The 15,134-nt window shown below is 42.4% G+C and overlaps 1 long non-coding RNA gene across 3 annotated transcripts in view; it reads right to left on the bottom strand.

Annotated features, from left to right (window-relative positions):
• Positions 1 to 15,134, bottom strand: part of LOC139084522 (uncharacterized) — a 260,226-nt gene that overhangs the window by 14,116 nt on the left and 230,976 nt on the right. For all 3 annotated transcript variants that reach the window (XR_011541963.1, XR_011541964.1, XR_011541962.1), the window contains exon 3: positions 6,365 to 6,439. This is a non-coding gene — a long non-coding RNA (uncharacterized lncRNA). The remainder of the gene's footprint in view (positions 1 to 6,364; positions 6,440 to 15,134) is intronic.

Below are 15,134 nucleotides of genomic sequence, written 5' to 3'. Positions count from 1 at the left end.
GTTTATCAGTTCCTCAAAAAATAGTACATGGACTGCCTGTTTCAGAGTTTCCCAAATTTTTGTTAAAAATAGATTCCTGTGCCCCACCCAAGAGGTGCTGAATCAGAATCTCTGAACCCCACTTGAAAATTTTCTTTTTTAACACTCTCCTGGGATGAGTCTTAAATACCGCAAAGTTTGAGCATCATTTATGTGTGTGTGATTGTTTTTAAATCCTGGTCGGTTATAGGTGACAATAAAGTCTGCTGATTTCATTCCATTACTTTGTTGAAAAGTTAAAGACTCTCAGCTCAGAGAAGGGTGGTAGGGTGTTGGTACCAAAGTCTTCCATGGGACTGTGACCAGTACTAAAGCATAATCTTGGCTCTGAGGTCTGCCAACTGCAAGAAGTGGAGCTGAAATGATGAAGTGAGTTATGGGGACAGCGCTGGGCACTGCCCAAACTTTTTGAAAGCTTTCAGGAGGAAATGGGGAAATGGAAACTTTCTCTTTTTGAAACACAGAAGACAAATGTGGACTGAAGGCAATTTTGGCAACTCAACTTCACATTGAACTAAGTAAAGACAGGATGAGTTTCTCCAATAAAAACAAAAAGCCATTTTCAAATTGACCTAAGATGATTGAAAATGGAAAATGTTTGCTATTTGAGTTATTAGTTTGAAAGCAAGTGCCCCAGGAAATATTTTGCAATTTAACTTAAATGGTAAAGATGCACATTTTCTTGGACTTCATTAAGGAATTTGTCTCTCCTTGCCTTTCTATTAGGTTGAACCATATGACATTACCAACATTTGACCATCTCTGATGTACAAACCCAGCCTTTTCTTATGATTCCTGCTGCCTACCCAATTCTGGGCTCATTAGCATTCACTTGGCCTATTAGAAATGGCCTCTGAAAAGAAGCCCTAGCCCTCATCATTCTTCTCTTTTTTCTCTTTCTTTTTCCCTCTTTTTTTTTTCCTTTTTGGTTTTTAATTGTGGTAAAATACATATAACATAAAATTTACTGTCTCAACCATTTTTAAGTGACATTAAGTAGTTCCACATTGTCATGCAACCATCACTATCATCCATTTCCAGAACTCTTTTCATCTTATAAAACTGAAACTCCACACCCATTAAACAATAACTCCCTTTCCCTTTCCCCCAGCCCCTGGCAGCCAGCATTCTACTTTCAGACTCTCTGAATTTGACTACTCTAGGTATCTCATATAAGTGGAATCATACAAGACTTGTCCTTTTGTGACTGCTAATGTCCTCAAGGTTCATCCATGTTGTAGATGTATCGGAATTTCCTTCTTTTCTAAAGGTGAATAACATTCTCTTGTGTGTATAACTCCTCCCTTTAATCCACTCCACACACATTGAAAATAAACTTCCTACAGCATCATTCTGCTCCCAGTTTCTCATTGCCTGGCTTCAGGGCCCCCAACAATATAAAAGTATAACCCTTACTCAATATCTCCAAATAACTGCATCACGCTCATTATCATCCAGCCAAATTGAACTATTACATTGTTTGAAAAGACCCTTGCCTTTCCTGTATTTTGTTCCTTACATTTGCAATACCTGAAGTGTCCATTTCTCCTCTCTAACGATCTCCTCATGTGGGCCCTCCAACATGATACTGCGCCCCCAATCCCCCCACTCCCACCACATCCCCTTCTCTTCTCCCCCACCACCCCTCACTCAGCTCGATTCACCCACTAGGCCTGGGGAATCTCTTCCATTCTCCTTGCTTTAACTCAACCCATAAGCTGATGATTCCAAAATCTCTTTCTCCAGCCCACACCTCTGTCATGGACTTTGACACAGATTTCCTACTTCCTGCTGGACCTCTTCACTTGAATGTCTCATTGGCACTTCCAACTCAACATGACTAAAGTTGAACTCATCGTCTAACCTCTAAACTTGCTTTCTCCTTATTTGATGGCATCACCATCCATCTCCACTGTCTCCTATGTCAGGAACCGAGGAATCAAGCAGACTTCTCTCTGTGCTGGTTCCCCACAGCCATAGGAAAGACCATTAAGTTCATCACCTACATTTTTCTCAAGTTTCGCCTCTCCTCCCATCCATTCTGCTGCTCTCCTGGTTCCAACCCTCACCCTCCCTTGCCTGCAACACTGCAATCAATACTTTCTGTGCTCCCACTCTTGTTCCCCTCAATGCCACCCTCCATACTGCCGCCATTGAAATTACTCTGCAAATTAAACCCAAGCCTGGCATTTCTCCACTTAAAGTTCCTTAGTGGCTCCAATCATCCAATTCTGCTTCCTGACATAGGATCCACTCTACATACCTACACACTTTGAAAATAAACCTCCTTCAGTGTACTCATGCAATGTCTCCATGATCCCAATCCTTCTCCAATCACGTTTTCTGCCAATTCCTGCCTCCCTGTCTACTCTCCAACAACCTAGAATAACCATGATCCCCTGACATCGGGTAGTTTCCTGCCTCCTGGGCTTTTACCCATGCTATCCCCTCTGCTGGAGCACCCACTGACCACTCATTCACCTCCCTGGTACCCATTAATCCCTAAACTCAGCTCAGGGAGGCATTCCTCGCCTCTGCCTTGGCTCTGATGAGATGCCCTGCTCTGAGCATCCATGTGATACTGGGAAGCAGTATACTGTGGTGGTTAAGAGCCTGGGCTTGTCATCAGTAAGAACTGGGTTTGAATTTTATATCTTCAACTTTCAAACTTTGGAACCTCTTCAATTTATTTAACTTCCCTGAGTGCTAGTTTTCTCATCTCAGAAATGAGGATAGCAATACCTACCTTGTAAGGTTATTGTGAGAATGAAATGGAAAAATGTGTGTAAAGTGTTTAATAAGTACTCAATAAATTATAACTATTGTTATTATCCCATTAGAGCCTGTGTGTATCTCTATCTTTGCACCTATAGAATTCTAATTATTTATGTATGTATTTGTCTCCCCCAGTAGACTGAATTTCTTGTCTTGTTCATCTTTGTAACCCCAGAGAAGGCACTCATTAAGTATTTGTTGAAGAAATGAATGCAGGAACGAATCCCACACATCCTCCCGTGTTCACATAGCACTGTGTCCTTCCCTTAAGGCACGTTCTGACTTGGATCATAACAATAAGAAAATGTGGCTTAACTTTTCTGTTAGATTTTAAGTTACCTGAGGGCAGAAACTATGTCTTGCTCAATAAATGTACATCTAATTGAATTTCAGACTTTCAAGTGTTGCTTCCTTTTAATAAGATAATGGTTTAAAATAGTGGGCTTCCTAACCACAACATAGAAACAAATAAACTAAAAAGCCATTACGTCGTTCATCTTCAGCCCCTTTCTCTCTATCAGCTCTTCACCTTGACGGGTTGAACATGCATCTCCTCAGATAAGCCACGCTGTTCCCTGCCTTGGAGCCCTTCTGAGGGCAGCTCCCTGAGCTGGGAACACTGTGGGCCAATCTAATACTTCATTAGTCTTCAGAAAATCCTTTCCTGACCCCGAGACCAGGTTCAGTCATTTGCAGTTACTTTTCCAAAGTTACATGTTCCCAATGGAAAAGGAGACCATTCTCTGTGTCAGGGAAAGTCTCTGTCACATTTCTTGCTTTTTCCTCAGCACTGAGCATGTAGCAAACTCATGTTGCTCACTCAACAAACTCGTGTGATCGACTGAATAAACAAAGCTCTGGCTTTTAGGCTTTCCTTTACACAAGACATTGGTAACTGCTAGATTGAAAGGATTACAGAGTTACTTTATGACTAACTTCTTAAAGACTGCATTATAGGTGATAGAAGGAAAGGCAGAAGTATGGATTTGTTCTATAATGGAAAAGACTAGGAAAAATTAAAGGTGACTTCTATGTTGACCAAAAGCGCTAACTGACCTGATTTCACTTGGGAGTAATGTTGTGGTGAAACTCTTCCAAAAATTGGAATGGGCAAGAGAGGGGCTGGAGAAAACTTTGTCAGCTCACACCACTGGGTGGTGGGTCCATCCAATCCCAAAGTTCCATCTTGCTGAATTCCTGACAAGCTGTATTCATTTCTGGTAGGGACTTTGTAGAACAGGTGTCATTCCCGTTTCTGTAGCCTTCCAGGCATTTCTTGCGGGTAGTGACTTTGCCGTGCTTCTTCACCTGTGTAATCTGCCAAGCCTGTGAGCCTCCCCACAAAACTTAATGAGGCTCAACATGACTAATACTTTGGCCTTGTGGCAATAGACAAATCCACAAATCTCCACTAATGCCAGTGATCTTATAAAGTCTATACAATCAGCCTTTATGTTCTTATTTTCCATTTATCCGCTGGCAAAGGTAACTACTTATTATTGTTTAATCTGGGTATTTCAGAGCCCCCTATTTGGTCTCGTAAGTGGGCCTTCCTAGGTACCCTACATAAGGCAGCTTTGGGAAGAACATTGACCCAAATGGTCCCTCTGTCATAAGGATCAATCTACTATGCAGTGGCCCCATTGAGCAAGGCCAGTACATCAGCTGCAACATGAGACTATCTTGGTGGTGGCCAGGACAGATTCTCGGAAATCACTGCTATGCCCTTTCCCAGTGCCACCATGCCTGTGTCTGTCCCTGGCCTACTGACTGTCAGATTCATTTCTCATCCTTCCTTGCTTTACGTCAAAGGTCACTTGTAGGCTGCTGCATTTCCCAGGACCCTGAGTCAAGTGGCTCTGGCTGCGTTCAGACAGTGAAAGGGATTAGCTGGAAGTTGGAGGTTAAGGAAGGGAGGAGCTTGTGCATTTTTCCTCCTCTCTCTTCTTTGGATGATGTCTGATAGCAGCTGCAGGTCCTCCATGGCTCCAGACGTCCCACTGAGAAAACCCAGTGTCAAAGCATGTGTGATCTGTACATGGAGGAGAGTTAATGCCCCAGGAGGTCAACTTTTGATCAATGGAAATGTGACCATGTGCATATATTATTCCCCTTTCTCTCCTCAATAGACAGTACTGAGATGTTATTTCTGTATTCTTTTCAACGTTCCCACAGCTAATGGCAACCAGCTATATATTACATCCTTGCACTGGACGTCCCCCCTTCCCTGATTCACTCCACTGACCCTCACTTCTGCTCACTGGGATTGTACTACCTGATATAGGACTAACATGTAAGACCCCTGCCTCAGATAGTGTTTTCTGGGGAACTTGGGTGGATTCATTTCCCAGGGCTGTGATAACAAAGTATCAGAAACTAGATGGTTTAAAACAACTGATATTTATTCTCTCACAGCTCAGGAAGACAGAAGTCTGAAATCAAGGCTGTAGGGTTGGTTACTTCTGGAGACTCTGAAGGAGAATTTGCCCCATGCCTCTCTCCTAGCTTCTGGTGGTTGCCAGCAATCCTTGGCATTTCTTGGTTTGCAGCTTCATCACTCCAATCTCTGCATCTGTCATTACATGGTGTTCTTCTCTGTGTGCCTCAGTGTCTCTTCACATGGTCTTGTAAGGACACCAGGCGTTGGATTTAGGGCCCACCCTAACCCAGTATGACCTCATCTTAACAACTAATTACATCTTCAAAGACCCTATTTCCAACTAAGCTCACCTTCCACGGGTCGAAGTGGACATGAATTTTAGGAGGACACTGTTCAACCCAGCACAATGGGCTATAATATTTGGAGACAAGAGTGAGGTAATGGTGATTCCTAGGAAGCAGTGGCATTACAGTTACTAAAGCTTTTACCTGTGGTTAGTTAGTGGTTAGATAAGGTTTATGTGGAAGGTGAGTCATTGAAATACGCAGTGTCCGGATAATGATAATTATAAGGGTTGTGGAGTGAACTGGCTTCTTTTAACAGCATTTGAAACCTTGAAGAAAGAAAATGATAGGCTCAGGGTGGCCTACTGCCAACTCAAGGTAAACTCTCAGAGCCAGAGACCTTACGACAGTTTTGAAGTAGATTCTCAACTCTTGAAGCAGTAAGACAGATTATGCTGAAAACTCAGGCCAGAGATCAAACAGCAATGATGGCAGAGCTGAATACATAGCTCACCAGTTCCTGTATGTCAATGCCGAGGCCCTGAATGGAAGAGAGTGGGACACTAAGATCTGTCTGGGGTTCTTTAGATGGAAGGGTTTGAGAATCTTAAACAGAAGCAGCCCCATTCTCCTTTCTAGAGGAGAACAATCACACCTTCCATGAAGACCACAGAAAAACATACCAGAGGCAGGTATAAGGCAATGCTTGTTTTCCTCAAGATCTTCCATCACCACCCCTCTTTACTTCCAAGTTTATAATCAAGGTTAGCACAGCCCAACAGAGGAAGTTCTGGAATAAAAAAGTTTGTATTCCCAAAGCATTGTAGGACCTCACCAATAGGTCTCAGCAGGAATGAGGGGAACACATGTGACATGGGATACTTACCTGGGCTGTTCCGGCAAGGAGCTAATCCTGATAGTTGGTTGGGCTGGCTCCTTGAATCTCAGATATGATGATAGCCTACAGAAAATGAAATGGAGATGCCAGAACTTTTTGCACAGTACTGAAGAAGGGGTGAAACGTTTCAGAATATTCAGATTTTAGAGTGAAATTCATATGTAAAACCCTGATACTATGATACTGGACTATGATAACCAGTATGGATCACAGAACACTCTCTTCCCTAAGACAATACGGAGTGCACTAGTGAATGGACAGCAGCATTTTTGAGAAGCTCAAAAATATTTCTGTAGGGCAGGATTGACAGTTGAAGATACTATGAAATACCTGAACTCTATAATATCACTGGAGAAGATGGGGTTTTGGAATGGTAGAAGCCAGAGTTGCACTTGGCTTTCTAAGACAAAGTAGATATGATTACCATAATGGGAAAGAAGGCTGGACTAGTAATCAGGGGCTTGATCTGCAGGGATCTATGGCAATGGTTAATACATTATTTGTATCTAAGGGTGAGACAGCTGGTCAGCTGACCAGGAAGTTGCTCAATTTGTGTAATCAGAAAATTTGAGCACAAAAGAGCAGATGGGGAAATCATTTGCCTCAGTGGAAAATCATGGATGTCTGTGCAGTTTCTAGATCTATTCTGGTTTATAGACAGAGCCCCTTGGTTGATGAGAATATTATATTCCCTTGAGGAAGGACCTTGAAAAACTCCTGCAAGAATATGTAGATACAAATAATCCACAATCAATCCATAAATAAAAATTTGGAGTGAGTTTATTTAATGAGCCAGTTCTTAGGAGTATAGCCCAGGGGGCTTCCTTCCCCAAGGAAGGAAGGGCACCAAAGAAGAGGAGTGTACAGAGTGATTATATACCATCTTGAAATAAAGAGCATACATCACATATGACAGGAATATTCCTTTTACTAATGTCACAAGATGCTTAGCTGGCACAGCACATCAGTGATCACAAGGTGAACCCAGCAGGTTGGTAGTTAATCTCTAGTTTCCAGGAAGAGATGCTTATCCTTAAAGAAATGCCCAAATGAGAGGAAGCTACATCCTTATCTTTTTTGAGGAAGATTAGCCCTGAGCTAACACCTGCCACCAAAGCTCCTCTTTTTGCTGAGGAGGACTGGCCCTGAGCAAAGATCTGTGCCCATCCTCCCCTACTTTATACGTGGGATGCCTGCCACAGCATGGTCAACAAGCAGTGCTTTGGTCTGCACCCGGGATCCAAATCATTGAATCCCGAGCCGCCGAACCAGAACACGTGAACTTAACTTAGCACCACTGGGTCGGCCCCCATCCCTATCTTTAAGGGCATCATTCTTGTCTTTGGGACACTGTAAGTGTTTAAAGCAGATGTACAATGCATGCTCAATAGGCCACATCAGATCCTTTTGGAAAAACAAGGTAGGGCCGAATTCGGTTTAAACCAAATGGCTTCCTCATATATTCCAACATATCCTATTACTTTTCATTTATTTATCAAATACATGGTGAATATTCCCCCAATATTTTCAAAAATGGACTTGCCACTATTTTTTAGGGTAACAGTGCATTGGGGTAAATACCTTGATTTTTCCAGGTTTGTAAGATATGGGATCTGAACTGACATTAATACCTGGGGACCCAAAATCCATTATGATCCTCCAGTAAGAGTGGAGGCATGTGAAGAACTGGTGACAAATGAAATTCCAACATGTATCTGTTTTTCAGTGAGCCCAGTGGGTTCACAGACCTACTCTGTGTTTATTTCCTCTGTCTCTGAGTTTGTAATTGGGATAGATAGACTTAGAAGTGGCATAATTCTCACATTGGTCCACTTAGCTGTGGAGTCAGGGCCATTATGATAGGAAAAGACAAGTGGAATCCCCTGAAATTGCTTCCAGCCCTGGCCCAGATGCTAAATCAGAAGCAATACCGCATCCCAGGAGTAGTTTTAGATTAGTCCTCAAAGACTTAAAGGATGCAAGGGTGATGCTCTCCATCGCATCCACATTCAAGGGCTACTGTAATCGGAACCAAGTGATAGCTGACCAGATGTGGTGTCTTTGTTGCAACAAATCAACGTGGTCTCTAACATCTGGTTTATGGATTTTGATCTAGTGAGAGCATTCTTCTGTTTCAGTAGAAAAGATCAAACAGATCACCTTCACACAGAAGAGAGAGAATAGTCACTATCTTGCTCGAGGGCTATGTTAATTTTGTTGCCTTTTGTTGTAGTATGGTCCACAGGGACATTGACTATCTTGATAGTCTGCAAATCATCACTGGCTCACTAAACTGATAACGTCAGGTTAATTTGCCATGTAGAACAGGAAATGGCAAGTTTCCCAGATGTCCTATGAAGATACACGTGTGCAACAGAATGAGAGATAAACGCCATGAAAATTTAGGAGTCTGTCACATCAGTGAAGATTTTAGGGCTATGGCAATCTGGGAGATGTGGGACATTGCCTCTATCATAAATGACAAGTTGTTGTACCTTATACCTCATACACTAAGAAAGGGGCTTTGTTCTTGAAGGGCCTCTTTGGATTTTGGAGGCAGCAAATAGTGTACTTGGGAATACTGGTCTAACCCATGTTGGGAGCCACTCAGAAGACTGCCAGTTCAGCTGGGGCTCAGACCAAGAGAGAACTCTGAAGCAAGCCCAGGCTAGGGTGCAAGCTGCTCTGTCACTTAGCCACATGACCCGGCATGTCTGATGGTACCAGATGTGTCTGGGATGGATAAAGATGCTGTGTAGAATTTCCGGGAAGTCCCAAGAGGAAAGCTACAGCATATACTTCTTCGGTTCTGGAGCAAAGCCATGCCTTCAGCAGGTTAAAACTACTCTCCATTTGAAAAATAGTTATTGGCATCTAAGAGAAACTCTACCTGACCATGGGACAGCAAATGCCTCTGTAACTGGAGCTTCCTGTTAATAATGGAGTATAATCAGATCCCCAAGGTTATTAAGTCAGAGGTGCACAACAGCAATCCATTATACAACAGAATTGCTATATTTAGAATCAGGGCTAGCAGTTCTAGAAGGTATGAGTAAATCACGTAAGTAGGTGATGAGTAAGTAGCCCATATTCCCACGTCACCTGCCTCTATTGCATCGGTGCCTCTCCTTCAACTTGGAGTCGGTCACAAGGAATCGGAAGGGGGATTCCTTATGACCAACTGATGAAGAAGGAAATAACCTGGGCCTGGTTCACAGACGGGTTAATGTGACATGTGGTTTTAGACAAAAATAGACTGGGCCCCATTACAGCCCCTCAGGGGCAGTTCTAAAGGGCAGTGGATAAAGAGAATTTCTTGCAGATGGGAAAGCTGCAAAAAAATACATTTTGGTCATCCACCTTGCACAGAGGGAGTAGCTTGAGAGGTGGATCTGCGAGGGTCCCTGGGTAGAGACCAATGGCTTGGCTTTGTTCAAGAAAAGGCCTGTAAAAAAATGAGGTTGAAAGATGAAGGAAATGATATCCAGGAGGAGGTATGTGGACGGTCCTATGGGAATGGGCACAAACAGTGCATGCAGATATTTGTGTCTTAGGAGCATCCACTCCAAGAGAAGCTCTCAGCAATCACATGGACAGGACAGCTGTCAGTTTGCCTCTCGGCTCTATCTCCTCAGTGCTGGTACAATGGGCCCATGAGCCGAGTGACCATGATAGGAGCAGGGATGGAGGCAACGCATGAAGCCAACAGCATAACTCCCTGTTACCAAAACACATCTAGCTATTCCCACTACTCAGTGCCCTATCTGCTGCCAGCAGAGACCAGACAGCTACATGGCATCAGCTGATTGCACTGAACCTGTCCCACTCTGGAGGGAGCATCAGTTGGTCTCACTGGAATCTATATCTATTCCAAACGTAGGTTTGCCTTTAGTGCCATCATGGGCACCACCATCCAAAACACTCAAAAAGCCTGATGGAACAGAATCAAGAACCCAGAAATAAACCCACATGTCTATGGACTGCTAATTTTTGACAAGGTAGCCAAGAATATATAATGGACAAAGGGAAGTCTCTTTAATAAATAGTGTTGTGAAAACTGGACAGCCACATGCAAAAGAATGAAAGTAGACCATTATCTTACACTATATACAAATATTAACTCAAAATGGATTAAAGACTTGAATGTAAGTCCTGAAACCATAAAACTTCTAGAAGGAAACATAGGCAGTGTGCTCTTTGACATCAGTCTTAGCAGTATATTTTTGAATACCATGTCTCACCAGGCAGGGGAAACAAAAGAAAAAAACAACTGGGACTACGTCAAACTAAAAACCTTCTGCACAGCAGAGGAAACCATCAACAAAACAAAAAGACAACCTAACAATTGGGAGAAGATATTTGCAAATCATATATCTGATAATGGGTTAATATCCAAAATATATAAAGAATTTATAAAACTCAACAACAACAACAAAAACAACCCAATTAAAAAATAAGCCAAGGATCTGAACAGATATTTTTAGAAAGAAGATATACAGATGGCCAACAGACAAATGAAAAGGTGTTCAGCATCACTAATTATTAGGGAAATGCAAACCAAAACTACAAAGAGATATCACCTAACACCCATCAGAATGGCTATAATTAAGAAGACAAAAAAATAACAAATGTTGGGGAGGATATGGAGAAAAGGGAACACTCATATACTGCTAGTGGAAATGCAAACTGGTGCAGCCACTATGGAAAACAGTATCGAGATTCCCCAAAAAATCAAAAATAGAATTACCATATGATCCAGCTATTCCACCTCTGGATATTTATCCAAAGAACGTGAAAACACAAATGCAAAAAGGTATTTACCCCCCATGTTCATTACAGCATCATTCACAATAGCCAAGACTTGGAAGCAACATTAGTGCCCATCAATGGATGCACGGATTAAAAAGATGTGGTTATATATATACAATGGAATAGTATTCAGCCACAAAAAAGATGAGATCTTGCCATTTATGACAATATGGATGGAGCTTTAGGGTATTATGCTAGGCGAAATAAGTCAGAGGCTGAAAATCAAATACTGTATGATTTCACACATAAACGTGGAAGATAAAAACAACAACAACAACATACAAACATATAGATACAGAGATTAGATTGGTGGTTACCAGAGAAGAAGTGGGGAGGGAGAAGGGTAACAGGGGCACATGTATACAGTGACAGACGGCAATTAGTCTTTGGTTGGTGAACATGATGAACTCTACACAGAAATCAAAATATAATGATGTACACCTGAAACTTACATAATGTTATAAATCAATGTTACCTCTATAAAAAAATTTTTTTAACAATAAAAAATAAAACTCCTCTTGCCTTTGGGGGAAAAAGGCAAAGAAAGGAATCGCTATACTAGCAAGGGAATTTGACTCTGATCTCCATAAGAAACTAGAGATGCTGCTACCCAGCAGGGCAGGGAGGAGGACGTCTAGACCCAGTGGATTACTGGAATGTCTCTTCGTGCTTCCATGTTCGGTGAGAACAGTAAGTAAACAATTGCAGCAACCACAGTCCAACAAGCATCAAGCAACTAAATGTCTTAAATCCCTGAAGGATGCTGCTCTGACTCGTAACACCAGACAAGCAATCCGATCAAGCAGAAGTGCTGGCTGAGGGTGAAAAGATTTCGATTGGGTCGTGGAGGAAGGAGGGGATGAATATCTATCATAATCTTGAGACAAGCTGCAACAGAAGGGAGCCTTCTTGTTTCATTCTTTTAGAAAATTTTGGTTTTGAAGGAGACTCTCTGCTTGATTGAATTTATAATTTCCCTCCTGAGGGAACAGTGAGGACAACTCGTTCTCACAAAAGTGGAGGCTCATGTTGTAGTATGGGAGGCTATAATGGACGGCAGAAGTGGTAAAGGGGGGGACTGTATTGGACACCTCACAGACACCACTTCAGATCTTCTCAGCCAACCTGCCTCCTTTTCAGCTGCCACTGCAGCAACCAGCTTTGCATGGGCTCCAGCTAACTTCCTGTGGTCTCAAGCTGACAGCATCTTACCTTATGCATATACTGCATGGCCTCTTGTGTCTTTCCCCAGGGCTTTCCTATTAATCCCTTGTGGGAGCATTAACACCCCATCAGGTGAACTTCTGACCAATGGAAAATGAGAACTAGTAGATAAATTCTTGAGATGCTGGGTATTTTTTCAGCTGCTCTGACAGTACCTCAGTATCAGGCAAGTAATCACCCTTAGTGGCAGTTAGCTAGAGAATGAATCCTTAAATCTGCTCTCTCTCTTTCCCTGCTTCACTCTTCTTGTCCCTCACTTTTGCTCCCTCAGGGGCATCACCTGCACTGTATCAGTGTTTAACCAGAAAAGAAGAATCACTAGGAATGAAATACAGTGAGGGAGTTTTTTTGTATTTTTTTTTTTTTTTGAGGAAGATTAGCCCTGAGCTAACATCTGCTGCCAATCCCCCTCTTTTTGCTGAGGAAGACTGGCCCTGAGCTAACATCTGTGCCCATCTTCCTCTATTTTATATGTGGGACGCCTACCACAGCATGGCTTGACAAGTGGTGCATAGGTCCACACCCGGGATCTGAACCGACAAACCCCAGGCCACCAAAGCAGAATGTGCGAACTCCACCACGCACCACGGGCCGGCCCCAGAATGAAGGTTTTTTTTTTTTTATAGGAATTTGGCTTTATACATTTGTGTGAACCTGTTAAAGAGTCTATGAATAGCTGTTGTTTATGTGTCTTATGCTAGACAGGGCAGATAGTTGGAAAAGAAAACTGCACATGAAGTGGGTGAGAGCAAGGACAAACTAGAACCCACTAGGATGAGCGGTAACCCCAGGACAGACTGGTACCTGTGTCAGTCTCTTATTACCTGGAAGTCTTTCAGTTCCATGATGCGGATGACCTATGGGAGTCACAAGTCAGATAAGCTGAAGGAGAAAATCTGATGGGGGCTGGGGGAGCTGCTAGCCTGGGGGCTACTTCAATGGGTTTGTGAACAAAGTAGCCTTAGTGGCATAAACAGAGACTATATGTGGTGTCAGAAACATACTTCAAGGCAGATCTAGCCAGAGTCACTGAGTGCCAAAACTGCCACCAGTAGAAAATACTACCCTACTCCACCCCCACCTCAATTCCAGCTGCTGATATGGCACCATTCCCCGTCCCCAGCAGCACCCGCCCGCCATCTGGAAGACAGGCTAATTACATAGCATCACGCCCATTATGGAAGGAACAGTGATCTTCTCACTATTACTGCTAGTCATCCACTAGCGAACTTTCTCAGTTGGATCTAACTTCCTATTCTTTCCACCCTGATCCCACACCCTGGGATCCATTCCCACACATGTTCCCCAGATGTCTAGAGTTCTGAATCCAAAAAAAAAGTCAACCTCCTTAGACAGGGATAGAAGAGTTGCATCTATTGGCAGAGGAGTATCAGCAGAACTTAAGGATTCAAGATCCTGAGCTTTATGAGAATATGCCCAAATTTCTCCATCCCAATTTTTAGAATTCTCTACTTCCCAATCAATGCCCTATTTAATATAAGATATCCAGTGAGGTGGAGAATCCATTGTATGTTGTAACTCAGCTACTTACAGGATTAGAATTTCGGTTTAGTTTTCATAAATCTCAGCCCTGCAGCTTCAGAATATAAGGGGTTTGGGGGAGGGAGCACTCATAGAGACTTTCAGGTCCCTTATATAGATCTTGTGTTGGGAATTTAAAGCACTAAATTCATCATTTTCTTTCCCCAAGCTCTCCAGCACACTTAGAAGCAACCAACAAATCCCGTTAGACTCCTTATTTCCACTGAAATGGTAGCAAATAGTGGTCACCTAAAGCCACACCTTCTACAGGCACTTGATTACAGATGAAAATCTAGTTAAATGTTTGCCACTGAATGTGAGGAACTACCCCTGTCCCCCTTATTACTGTAAACAGTATCATTAATGCTTTTAAATCTCATCAGTTAAGAGAACCAATTCCAGATAAGCCAGAATCAATTCAGAGAACCCATTCTTAACATTCTGTTTTTGTTTTTCCAGTACCAAATTTTCTCTCAGTCAGAGTCTGATCAACAAATAGACCATTAGGATTGATGTACACTAAGGGATTTATTATAGAGATTTGACCTTATTCCATTGTGGGAACTGGTTAAACAGTCTATGTATGGCTGTCACTTTTGTGTCTGGAGTGGTCCTGGAGTGAGCAGAGCAGGCAGTTGGGGAGGGAAGTTGGACATAAAGTGGAGGAGAGCAAGGACCAAGTGTAACCTGCACCCACCTCTCAGGGCCTTTGAGCCTCCAACTTTTCTAATGCAAGTGACCTCAGGTGAAGCTGCTGCCCTGCATCATGGAGCCAAATCTACACTTGGCCCAGGAGTCAGAGAAGCTGACGGAGGCAATCCAAGACACCCAGTGTGTCCTTTACCCATAAGTCATGCTAAACTAAATCATCCTCTAAAAGGTAACTGTCTACCTTTCATTTTTCATTGGAATATTTGAAAGTATTTTCATATTCCCTAAAATTACAAGTTAAAATTGAATTTAAGAAGCTCTTTTCAAAAGTGAATCATCCATTTTTCTGAATAATTAGTGGCACAAACTCAGAGAAAATAAAGCTACTAGGCTCTCGTTAAGTGTAATTTATATTACTCTAGCTTTGTTTTTGCTGATCTATTTTCTACATTTTCCCATTATACTTAATTTAATTTTAAAATATTTAGTTCCTCCTTTGTACATGCAAACTCTGTAGGAGATAGGCATATAA

The sequence above is a fragment of the Equus przewalskii genome, chromosome 7 (assembly GCF_037783145.1).
Source record: "Equus przewalskii isolate Varuska chromosome 7, EquPr2, whole genome shotgun sequence".
NCBI lineage: Eukaryota > Metazoa > Chordata > Mammalia > Perissodactyla > Equidae > Equus > Equus przewalskii.
Note: the sequence above shows the minus strand (reverse complement) of the source record. Positions and strands in the feature narration are given on the sequence as shown.